Raw genomic sequence first — 12,823 nt, 5'->3', positions numbered from 1 at the left:
AAGGGTCAAACACAACTGAGCATGCATGTACTATTAATATAAGTGTTAATTTCCTGATTTTAACTAATTACATTACAGTTATGTAAGAGAATGCCTCTGCTCTTAGGAAAAATACTGAAATATTGAAGGGTAAAGAGACATCATGACTTATTCTCAAATGATTCAGTAAAAATAAACACTTGTGTATACAGAAAAGAATAAACTAAATGTGGCAAAATATTAACAATTAGGAGATCTGGGTAAAGGGTATATAAAATTTTTTTTAATGTTTTTGCAAGTCATCTATAAGTTTTAAAATTACTTCATAATAAGGAGAAAGAAATGGCAACCCACTCCAGTATTCTTGCCTGGAGAATCCCATGGGCAGAGAATCCCACGGGCATGGAGCTACAGTCCATGGGGTCTCAAGAATCGGACATGACTTAGTGACTAAACCACCACCACCAAGGTTGCTAGAGGGCTTCCGTAGAGCCTCAGATGGTAAAGAATCTGCCTACAATGCAGGAGACCTGGGTTCGATCCCTGGGTCTGGAAGATCCCCTGGAAAAGGGAATGACCACCCACTGCAGTGTTCTTGCCTGGAGGATTCTCCATGGATAGAGGAGCCTAGTGGACTATAGTCCATGGGATCGAAAAGAGTTGGACACGACTGAGCGACTAACACTAAGGCTGCTGCTGCTGCTAAGTCGCTTCAGTCGTGTCTGACTCTGTGCGACCCCATAGACAGCAGCCCACCCGGCTCCCCATCCCTGGGATTCTCCAGGCAAGAACACTGGAGTGGGTTGCCATTTCCTTCTCCAATGCATGCAAGTGAAAAGTGAAAGTGAAGTCGTGTCTGACTCTTAGCAACCCCATAGAAAACTAATTAAAAAAAGAACAAAAAAGCTAGAGTTGGCTTATGCCATCACTTAAGTGCAGTAATTTCAGTCTTGCTGCAAAGTGAGTCAGAAATGGCATCTCCTGTTTTGTCATCTTTGAGCTAAAATGAGTCATTTCCTCTTTCAGCTAAAGAACACTTCTGTTCATGGAGACAAACTCTGAGGATGCTTTCCGTGTGAACCCTGAGGTAAGGGGAACTTGACATGTGCCCCTCTGTCACACCACCCTTCTGTCCTGCTGTTGCTTCATCCAAGCTCAAGCAGGGACTCCTCTCTAGGCTCACAGAATAATTCCAAAGCTGTCAATATCCATGTTGTTGCATTCTGCTGTTCTCAAAGACCTTTGTCCTACCCAGAAAATCCTTCTCTGTTTTTCTCAAAGAAAATACTATACCTGTTAACACATGGTATCTCCTTGGGGTGCAGTTATGGGAGATTTTAATTTTCTCTGTATAGTTTTCTGTACTTGAGGGAATTTCAACAATGACTGTTTTATTCTTATAAAATCAGAAAAAAGAAGTATCACATTTGCTTTTATTTTCCCAAGAAGCTCTGCATAGATATGTTTTTAATATTTGTTTATTTGGCTGCACCTGGTTCTTGTTGCAGCATGTGAATTCTTAGTTGCGGTATGTGGGATCTAGTTCCCCTGCCAGGGATTGAACCTGGGCATCCTGTGTTGGGAGCGCAGAGTCTTAGCCTCTGGACCACCAGGGAAGTCCCTTTGCATAAATTCTTGCCATGGCTTTCTGTCCCCCTTTCAGCCCCTGAATATTGTAACAGCTGCATGTCCTCTCCTTTCCAACCCACTGACAGTCAACTTCCTCATCCACTACCAACAAGGAAAGTCATTTCATGGCCCCACAACCCACTGAGCCCCAGGCACAATCTGCTAACTTGGATCTCACGAGTTACTGGTTCCCTCTCCCCACCTACAATATCCTATTGCCATTCTGGAGTTGGAGTCAGATAGAAGTGCTTAACTCATTGTTCCCTCTTCATGCCAACTCACATGCTGCTGCTGCTGCCAAGTCGCTTCAGTCGTGTCCAACTCTGTGTGACCCCATAGACAGCAGCCCACCAGGCTCTCCTGTCCCTGGGATTCTCCAGGCAAGAACACTGGAGTGGGTTGCCATTTCCTTCTCCAGTGCATGAAAGTGAAAGGTGAAAGTGAAGTCACTCAGTCATGTCTGACTTGTAGCGATCCCATGGACTGCAGCCTACCAGGCTCCTCCATCCATGGGATTTGCCAGGCAAGAGTACTGGAGTGGGGTGCCATTGCCTTCTCCAGCCAACTCACATACCATGCTCCAATTCCATCTCCCTAAGATGCCAGGCCCAGCTGATAAATAGGTCATGAAGTATTATGAGTCCATTTGACAGATGGAGGAACCAAATTTCCCTCTGTATACACTATAGTAAAATGGAACCTAGACCCTTGGAGACCCGCTTGACTCATGTCACCCTGAGGATGCACTTTCTCTTTCAGAGAAAGTTAAGGACTCATGAAAATATGAAACTGACTAAGTCATGAATAGATGAGAATTCTGGCCAAAATTATCCTGCAATTTCCTAAATCTTTACCACTGAGCCACCTGGGAAGCCTGTTTATAAATATACTTATAAAACGCATCCACCCCTCATTATCCTCACCCTTTACCCAACCTAGTATTTGACATGAAAGTGTTGGCTTTGATGCCAGTAGGTATCTGAAAACACAGGCAAGAACTTGAGAGCTGTCCCATGGTTGTCCAAGAGAAACAGAAATGCTGCTCAGTTTCGGGGTGAAAGGAACATCCAAAAAAGTAATATTCAGAAAAAAATTCAGAAGAAAATAAAAGGGGGGATTAGAATTAAGAGTAGAATTCCAGTTCCCATCTGTGACCCCACTGCAAGGGCCACAGTCCATTTTGTGGCCTTCAGTATGGTTTCTGGTCTCTTCGAACTATTAACCCTTCAGTCCTATCCCCATGGCAGTGATCTCTTCCTAACAACCTTTCCCTGGCACCTCCACACCGCCCAGGGTGGAACAGAATGCCACTCTGAAGGGCATGCCAGGTTCTTTTGCAAGATCTTGGCATCCTTTGGTCTCTGCTCATTCCAACCCTCCCACCTCCAGTTCTTTCCCAGGCTCCCATCTACACAACTTTAACCTTAACTCTCTCCAGGCTTTAAGAGACTAGCAGGAACTGCAGAGCAGCCCAGGGCACCAGGGAGGATGTGCCCGTCCATAGCATATGCTTTGAAGTGAGTCTAAACTTCTAAGCCTATAATCTTTTCACCTACTGTGCTTGCCTGCCAGAGTCCTTCCAATGCCTGTCAATTGAGACTCTGGATTGACTAAAGTATGGCATTGTGCAAAACCTATGCATTTACCTAATAGGAGTAAGATTTTAATTCACTGGTAGGAATTTATCAGATTAGCTTGTTGGTATGTCTCTTAAGGAAAGGGCCATGGAGTTGGGACACAGGACAGGTTAATTTTGTTTTTTAATTAAAGTATAGTTGATTTACAATGCTGTGTTAATTTCTTCTGTTTAGCAAAGTGATTTAGATAGATATATATATATATTCTTTTTATATTCTTTTCATTATGGCTTATCGTAGGATATTAAATATAGTTCCACGTGCTATACAGTATAACCATTCTATGTAGAATAGCTTACATCCACTAACCCCAACCTTCCACTCCATCCTTCCCCCAACCTCCTCTCCCTTGGCAACCACAAGTCTGTTTTCTGTGCCCAGGAGGCTGTTTCTGATTTGTTGATAGGTTCGTTTGTATCATATTTTAGATTCTACATATAAATGATGTCCTAGGATATTTGTCTTTCTCTTTGACTTGCTTCATTTACTATGATCATCTCTAGTTGCATCCATGTTACTGCAAATGGCATTATTTCATCCTTTTTAGTGACTGAGTAGCAGTCCATGGTATATTTGTGTTACATGTTTTTTTAATTTTATTTTTATTTCTTTATTTATTTACTTCTTTTTGGCTGTGCCGGGTCTTTGTTGCTACGTGCAGGCTTTCTCTAGTTGCGGCAAGTGGGGGCTACGCTTTGCTGCAGTGCTTCTCATGCAATGGCTTCTCTTGCTCTGGAGCACAGGCTCTAGAGCTCAGACTCGGTAGTTGTGGCACACAGGCTTATTAGTTGCCCCGCGGGCATTGTGGGATCTTCCTGGACTAGAGATTGAGCCCACATCCCCAGCCTTGGCAGGCAGATTCTTTAGTACTGGACCACCAGGGAAGTCCTGTACTACATCTTCTTTATCCATCATCTGCAGAACAGATTAATTGTGATGAGAGTGGAAGGACTGAAATGATTGAGGTTTTGAGCTCTAGACCCGCACAGTTCAATGCACTAGCCACTGGCTTCATGCGGCAATTTTAATATAAGTTCGTTAAAATTAAATAATATTAAACATTCAGTTCCTTAGTCACACTGGCCACCTTTCAAACGTTCGACAGTCATATGGCTGTGGCTGCCATATTGGAAAGGAAGACAAAGATCTTTTCCATCATTATAGAAAGTCTCATGCCACATTCCTCTCAAATTTGCTAGTACTGCCAGTGTAGAGTTCTGGGAAGCAGAGAGCTCCTGAAATCACCAGCTGTGTAGAGAAGGACAAAAAAAAGTCAGAGAGAGAACAGAATGTCAAAGAGAAAGCAAAAATTCACCAAAGACCAACTGTGTTTGCTTTGCCAAGGGTCCAGCCCTGAGCAAATATGCATCTACCCAACCACAAAGTTCTTGGTGTTGACACTAGCAAATAATGGAGTGACTGGCATGGGCTTTGGGCCCTATTTCCTCTACTGTATGGGCCCCTGGGGTCTGTGGTTCCTTGTGAACCAAGAGACCCTGTCCTGAATCCTGAACTGAGAGGCTCAGAGGAGTCACTGGGCTCCCAGCCAAAGGGAGATCATCACCAGGTAGCACGCTTAGACCTCTGCTCACAGACTCTGAGGGACTTGGAGGATCCAGGGAGCATCCACTCCTTATTGACTACTGGGACTCATTAAAAGTGAAAATCCAGTAATTACTCTGCGTAGCCACTCCAGTACTCTTGCCTGGAAAATCCCATGGATGGAGGAGCCTGGTAGGCTGCAGTCCGTGGGGTCGCTAAGGGTCGGATACGACTGAGCGACTTCACTTTCACTTTTCACTTTCACACATTGGAGAAGGAAATGGCAACCCACTCCAGTGTTCTTGCCTGGAGAATCCCAGGGACGGGGGAGCCTGGTGGGCTTCCATCTATGGGGTCACACAGAGTCGGACACGACTGAAGTGACTTAGCAGTAGCAGCTGTCTTTGGAAGTATGCATGCACTGGCAAAGGAAATATGGAATCTGATTGGTTGTTTTGCCTGTGTATAAATGGGACTGGCAGTCCCATGGAGCACTTTCATGATCTCCATTCATCTCATCCTCACAATAATGGACTGAGGAAAGCCAGACAGTTGGGAGCCTCTGAACCCTGTCTATTAGAAGAAATTCATCTCAGAAAGAGGAAGAGAGGGGCCAAAATCAATCTGACTGAGAAAGAGCAGAACCAGCTCTAGACACCACTTTCTGCTGCTTGCGTCACATCTCAGGTAATTAGGGTCACTTTGTACCTGTCCAGATCCGTAAGTGTGTCCACCTGGATCACGCTGCAGCCTCAGTTCACATCTAGTCCCAAGCCCCAACCATCTCATGGACTCTTTGTTACCAAATAACCCTCCATGCTTGAGTGTGTGCTGCATCATGTCTGACTCTTTGTGACCCCGTAGTCTGTACCCCGCCAGGCTCCTCTGTCCATGGGGATTCTCCAGGTAAGAATACTGGAGTGGGTCGCCATTTCCTATCACGGGAATTTTCCTGACCCAGGAATCAAAACCCCATCTCCTGCATTGGCAGGCAGATTCTTTATCAACTAATCCTTGAGACCAGCCAAACAAAGGGCTAGACTGAGAACACTGAAGGAACTTTTCCTGGAAGACCCTCCCAGACAATATCAGAGGAAATGGTGCTCAAGGCCGCCCAGGCACCAGAGTTGTTGAGTCTGTTTTCCTGTGCCTGAGACACAGGAAGATACAGTTCTTTTGGCTCCTGAAACTTTGAGTCCATGGTGGGAGACCCTGAAACATGCAGGTGGCTTTTGTTTGCTAGAGAAGGATCCAGAAAACTGAACCAGATGAGTTTATTTCTGGACTTCCAATAGTTGGTACCAAATATTTATGATTTTTCTCAAATTTGAGAAAATGTCTCATGACGTGGCAATCATTTATATACCTGGCTAGATGACCAGTGAGATTCCATATTTCCTTTGCCAGAGCATGCACACTCAAAAGACAGATCAAAAGACAGAGTAATTACTGGATTTTTACTTCTAATGAGTCCCAGCACTAAATATGCCATTGTCCAGAGAACTGAAAAGAAAAAATCAAAATGACAATCAAACACATAAAGCAATAGTGAAGAAAGGATTACTTTAAATGTGCCCAAATAACACAGTACTCCTGGCCACACACTTCTTTGTATCTTCCCTTCGTAGCATCATCCTAATAGTTCTCAGCTTTCCACCTGTAAGCCGCTAGTGTTGAAAACATACCTATTTCACCGGTTAGACCACTGAGCTGTCCATGCAAACATTTGATGAAATTTTCCCCCCTAGGCCAGATGCCTGGCTAAAACTGCGCTCAATAATGGGCACATAACACTCACCAAAGAAGTCCTGAGAAAACCAGTCCCAGTTTTGCTTCAGCAACTCACAGTAACATCAATGACCCAGACTCTTTCCATCTGGGGAGACTTTTCCTCCCCACTCTCTCTTTTGACCAGGAAGGAAGAACATCTTCCCCAGCAGATCCCAGAAGATTTCTGCCATGTCTCAGTGGCCAGAACTGGGTGGGATAACCACTCCTAAACCAATCACAGACAAATGGAAAGTGAGATTACCATGGTTCCTGTAGACTGATACCTCTTCTTTCTCTGAAACTGGACAGCTAATAGATGACAAAACTGAGCTCAGTGTGTGAAAACAAAGGGGAAGTGGTTGCTGGAGAAGCAACCAGGAGTGTCCACCAGGCCCAGTTAAAGGCGGGCTGTGAATAGAGAAGCAAGTGGGGCTTTCTCCTCCTCATCCCCCAGGCGCTGCCCCAGGGAAGTCCCAACCTTCTTGAGAAGGTTAAATCTGCTCACTGTTGCCTATCGTGGCCTGTGGAGTCCTTCTTATACTTGTGTCATTTACACCAAAATGTTTTACTAGCTTTTATCTTCTCTACCAGTCTGAGTACTAGGAGGGTTGCTTTAGCACAAGGCTATATTCTCAGGACCCTGCTCGTGCCTGGTGCATCAGAGATGCTCAGTGAACATTTGAAAGTGGATGGATGGGTGGATGAATGGATGGATGGATGGACTGATGGTTCAATGGATGAATGGATTGTTGTTCCAGTCACTAAACTAGCTTCACCTTGAAGTTTTCTGAAAATGCATTAGAAGAGGGTGAATCCTGGCTCCCATTCTCCTCCCTTTTTCTCTCAGTGAGTCTTCTCTGGGAGTGCTTTTCGCTCTCCCTGCAGATCCAGCCAGCTCAGATCGCTAGCTGTTACATCTTTGATTGGACAGGTGGCTTTTTGTCGAGAGAGGGCTCCTGAGGAAAGATGAGTAAAAGGAAAAGAATAAAACAGAGTAAATACGAACCAGTAAGAGACACAAGTAATTATCCTGCTGGGTAAGTATCCCTGATGCTTTGAATGAAGATGTTTGAAAGAACATATTGTACAAGAGTGTGAACATGTGATTAAATCATGGATAGACAAGATGTGCTGGTCCAAGATGGAGCAAGGTGAGGGGAGCGAGAGACTGACCCCGGGAATAGTTTCAGGGTATGGCTGAGATGCTCAGATTTCTGGCTGTAGGCTTAACCCTTGAGCCCTTCAGCTGCCCTTCTTCCTAACCATCCTTTGGACTTTCAGATTCTCCCATTTTTTTCACCTTCTTTCCCTCTTTTCCATACTTCAACGTTCCAGTTCCTCTTGCTGTTCATACCAAGGATGACCAGAAACTGAAGGGCCAGGATAAAACAAGTACCCAGTTTTCCATAGAGAACCCAAATGAACTTCTTGAACTCTGTTTTATTAAGATGACCCCACCCTTCTTTGAGGCTCTACAAAAGGAGTTTTTCCATGAAACTGCCTCTCATCCACTTGTTGGAAGTTTAATGGCATATAATGGCTAGTTGCCCCTGGGGATTTTAACTCTAAAATGGACATAGTTATGGAGTTCTGAGAAACAGAGCAAGTTCTTAAAAGCAATGTGCGCGGGACCTCAGAAACTATTGAAACCCATCTTTTTTTTTTTTGAGCTTTTTCTATTTAATTCTGGGGGCTATGTAAGTGATATATTAGTATATGCATGTATAAAAGTGCTTATAGTAATTTTTGCCAAAAAACTCACATTTCCAAATGATATAATTCTATATATAGTACATGACTGAGAAAATATACAGAATCTTTGTCCATATATACAAATAAATGATAGATGACATATTAGTGACAGTGAATTTATAAACAATTTGTGCTATTGTTATCACATATCAAAACCTCTTATTGCCCAAGAGATGGGTCACGTGCTCACTCACACACTGATTAACACTGGGAAGCTAGCTGTCAACAGCTGAAAATTTTGCCACAACACAGAGAAGCAGTTTCGGTACCCCATCCTCGAGGGGACTTCATCCATGTATTTACACCCTAAAATGCTAGGTTTTCATGAAGAGATTGTTTTTATGGTGTTAACAGTTTTATTGAGATTTTCTCCCTCAATTATGAAAGTAGCAACTTTTTATTTTAAGTATTTTAGTAATATTTTATTCCTGAAGTAATATTTTTTAATTTTAGAATCATCCTCCCAGAGATAACCCCTGCAGACATATTGGGTGCATATATTTAAGTATAGCCCCAGTTTTTCTTCTGTGCATATGTGGAAATACATACTGTTAGAATTAAGGTCAAACGCATCCAATTTCTGTACCCAGTTATCTTCTTTCTTCCACTTATTTGCATATGATTAAAGTTGTGTCACATTAGTTTAAAGATTAAATAATATTTTGCTGTATATCTATACCATGATTTTTCCTGGTGGCTCAGATGGTAAGGAATCTGCCTGCAATGCAGGAGAACCTGGGTTCGATCGCTTGGTCAGGAAGATCGCCTGCAGGAGGAAACAGCAAGCCACTCCAGTATTCTTGCTTGGAGAATCCCATGGGTAAAGGAACCTGGCGGGTTACAGTCTTACAGTGTCGCAGAAGAGTCGGACGTGACTGAGCAACTAGCACCACCCATGATCTAGTTAAATAAGCCTTTATGATTTGATATTTAGATATTTCCCAGTATTCTTTTTTATAAATAGCATGGGAGGATTTGTGTGTGTGTATACAAAATTGTTTTTCTTATCTCTGTTCATTTGTGATGAATTTCTGGAGGTATATTTTGTAAGTCAAAGTGTATCTACATTCTTAAGGCTTTTAACACGTATTACCAGAAAAATTACACCAGTTTACTCTCAATAGGCAAGGCACCAGTTCTGCCTCTACTGTTGAACAGCCAGAAGCACTTGCAAACTCAGTGATCCATCTTGAAATTTCATGGGGTTGGGGAAAACGATAAAATATTTTATAAGAAAATACTTTGAAAATTTTAAATCCAATTAAAACACACATTGTTATTATTATCAATTTTTTAGACCACTCAAGATAGACAAAGCGTTACCTCTCTCAACAACATATGCCAATGACTGGTAGCCCATTGGAGAGTAAAATCCTTCCCAAATTCCCTCTAAATGCAACCAACACTGAGGACATTTCATTCATTCAAAACCGTTTACTGAGTCCCTTTTATGCATTGAGCTTTGTACTAAGTATGAGGAATATAGAAGAAAAGAAACATAAACACAGTTCTTGACACCCATGAAATACTGGTCTGGGTGGGTTCAGGAAGAATGATAAATCAAGATTCATAATCAGTTCTTGATGGGGTCCAGTCCTGATGCTCTGTGGACTGTGTATCCCCCACTTTGGGGGGACCCAAGGAAGTCCCTGCCTCAAGACAGGAAAGCTGAAATTAAAGATGAGGAGGCAGCTGGGCTTTCAAGTGGGCAGCCATGTATCAGTCTTTATTGCTTCTGAAACAGCATGGAGAAATCACATTTTCCCCACAGCCCTATGCCTACATAGAAAGGGAGCCACGTCAGTGGGGAGAAGACTCTAACAAGCCACATGATGGAAAGGCTGAGACCCCCCCACTCCCATGGGGCATACTTTGAGGAACACACGATATTTATAATTTCTCTAGAAATCATCCTGGTATTTTAGCCAATGAGACATACAAGCTGAGGAAGAACAAGATGGCTTGGGGTTTAAAGCAGAGTAGAGAAGGAAGATAAAGGGGCAAGTCAAGGCAGCTGACAGGGAGAGGAACTCTGGAGAGGAAGACAGAAATGCTTCCTAAGGGATTTGGCCAACTGTCTGGACCATGGAATGTGGTTCCTGTCTACCCACAGAATCCTTGCTCCTGTTAACCCGTGAAGTGACATGGAGCTAAATGTGACGTCCAGAAGGGTAAACAGGGAGAAGGAAGATGGCGTGGTGGAGGCTTTGACCCTTGCTTTACTCATCCTTCATTTGGTCAGCATATAAGTGCCCCTAATCAAGAAACTTGTCTTCTGAATGCCTCCAGATATTAAAATGAACATTATCTGCTGCTGTTCCCAGACTGACTCACTGGCCCCACTTGAGCTCCATGTGCCTGGCACCAGCACAGAGCTTGAAGGCAAAGGTGGGGATTATAATGGGTTTCTGAGCAATCAAAGACATTAAGAAAGGCATACCAGACATCCAGGCGCAGATCAGATCCTCTGCTGAAGCACTCCCATGAAAAGCATCCCTCACCACTTATATTTTGACTTGTAAATAAGTTAGTAATTGACCAAACTGGAGGCATCAGCAAACCAACAAACTTCCCTTCCAAATTATATTGTTCTTGTTGTAGTGTTAAAATTAATCTCTGTCTCTGAAGCTGAGTTGAGAAGCCTAGGATGGGACATCTGCCTGACCAGGGATGAAAAATAAAAGATCATTATGGATAGATAATACTCCAAGAAGAGTGTTTACACAGATAAGGAGAAATTAACTAAACTTTTAGATACTGACTTCCTAATCTTTTTTTTTTTCCCTTGGTAGTCTCAGAGAGGGTTGTCTGGAAGACACACCAACTGCATGTTGTACAAAAAGGTAATGTTATTATTGTAAAGCAGTGAGTCAACAGTGATATACTGGGTTCTGCCAGGCCAATGTCATGGCAGCCAAATATGCAGATATTTGTATCAGTCATGTCCAGCTCTTTGCAACCCCATGGACTGCAGCATGCCAGACTTCCCTGTCCATCACCAACTCCCAGAGCTTGCTCAAACTCATGGCCATTGAGTTGGTGATGCCATCCAACCATCTCATCCTCTGTCATCCCTTTCTCCTACTGCTTTCAATCTTTTCCAGCATCAGGATCTTTTCCAGTGAGTCAGTTGTTCACATCAGGTGGCCAAAGTATTGGAGCTTCAGCATCAGTCCTTCCAATGAATATTCAGGACTAATTTCCTTTAGGATAGACTAGTTTGATCTCCCTGCAGTCCAAGGGATTCTCAAGAGTCTTCTCCAACACCACAGTTCAAAAGCATCAATTCTTCAGCCCTTAGCTTTCTTCATAGTCCAACTCTTACATCCATACATGACTACTGGAAAAACCATACCTTTGACTAGATGGACCTTTGTTGGCAAAGTAATGTCTCTACTTTTTAGTGTGCTGTCTAAGTTGATCATAGCTTTTCTTCCAAGGAGCAACTGTCTTTTAATTTCGTGGCTGCAGTCACCATCTGCAGTGATTGTAGAGCCCCCAAAAATAAAGTCTGTCACTGTTTCCTTGGTTTCCCCATCTATTTGCTATGAAGTGATGGAACCAGATACCTTGATCTTAGTTTTCTGAATGTTGAGTTTTAAACCAACTTTTTCACTCTCCTCTTTCACTTTCATCAAGAAGCTTTTTAGTTCTTCTTCACTTTCTGTCATATTTGCATAAGCCCACTCTCTTTGTGCAAATACATTGCACAGAAACCTGGCAACCAGTTGGGAGTTAGGTCTACTGTTTGTCAATGCACACTAACGGGGCGGTGGACTTATTAAGAAATCTGTGGAGGGATTCTTTTATAATTGACATTAGCACTTTCCTTTAAGATATTAAGCATATTTTACCTGTTTTTCCTAAGTGCAATTGTCTTACTTTGCACTACAGAAGTGTATCACTATTTAAGTTCACTTATCCAGCAACTAGCTCTCCACTGACTTTGTCACCCATCTCTCCTACATTTCAAATTGATGAATCTGAACAACTTTTTTGGAGGAATCCATAAGGTGTCAGAACATATCCCTCAATGATAGGGAATACCTGTTGATTAATGGGAAGTATGTGTTATAGAGCTCAAGGTCAAGTGCTCTTTCAGTGAATCTGTGAATCAAAATAATAAATTATATATGGCTTTGTAAAAGTAGTCAGCCTTCCATCCAACAAGTGATGTTGAACACCTGTGGACTCATATGAATGTGACAGGGTAGTGGGTGGGGGCTGAAAATGCAGAGGAAGCAATGCAGAGGTTAGTCCGAGACTTTGATGATGATGTTCAAGATACAGCAGTGACCGTGGGCCAGAGGTCAGAGGCTTCTTTCTTATTTACAGCTCTTCTCCTCAGTTAAATATGGTAATTACCATCTAAACTAAGTTGCACTTATTGTCTTTGGATTACCCCTGGATTAGTAATGCTATGTAAGACTAGTCATTATAACACCCAACTTCTGTTTATCTCAGAAGCTTAATGACCAGAAGTTTGTTTCACACCCAAGTCCCAGTCCAATGGG

At 42.8% G+C, this 12,823-nt stretch overlaps 1 protein-coding gene across 1 annotated transcript in view; it reads left to right on the top strand.

Annotated features, from left to right (window-relative positions):
• The window catches only part of PRLR (prolactin receptor), a 204,533-nt gene that overhangs the window by 145,598 nt on the left and 46,112 nt on the right, over positions 1 to 12,823 (top strand). The window contains exon 2 of the mRNA XM_088827647.1: positions 1,006 to 1,066. The gene's annotated coding sequence lies outside the window, so the exon portion shown is untranslated. The remainder of the gene's footprint in view (positions 1 to 1,005; positions 1,067 to 12,823) is intronic.

This window comes from Moschus berezovskii, chromosome 18, assembly GCF_049115385.1.
Source record: "Moschus berezovskii isolate FMDL1 chromosome 18, NW_MosBer_1.0, whole genome shotgun sequence".
NCBI classification, from domain to species: Eukaryota; Metazoa; Chordata; class Mammalia; order Artiodactyla; family Moschidae; genus Moschus; species Moschus berezovskii.
The sequence above is the reverse complement of the archived record's forward strand: the minus strand, read 5'-3'. Positions and strand labels throughout refer to the sequence as shown.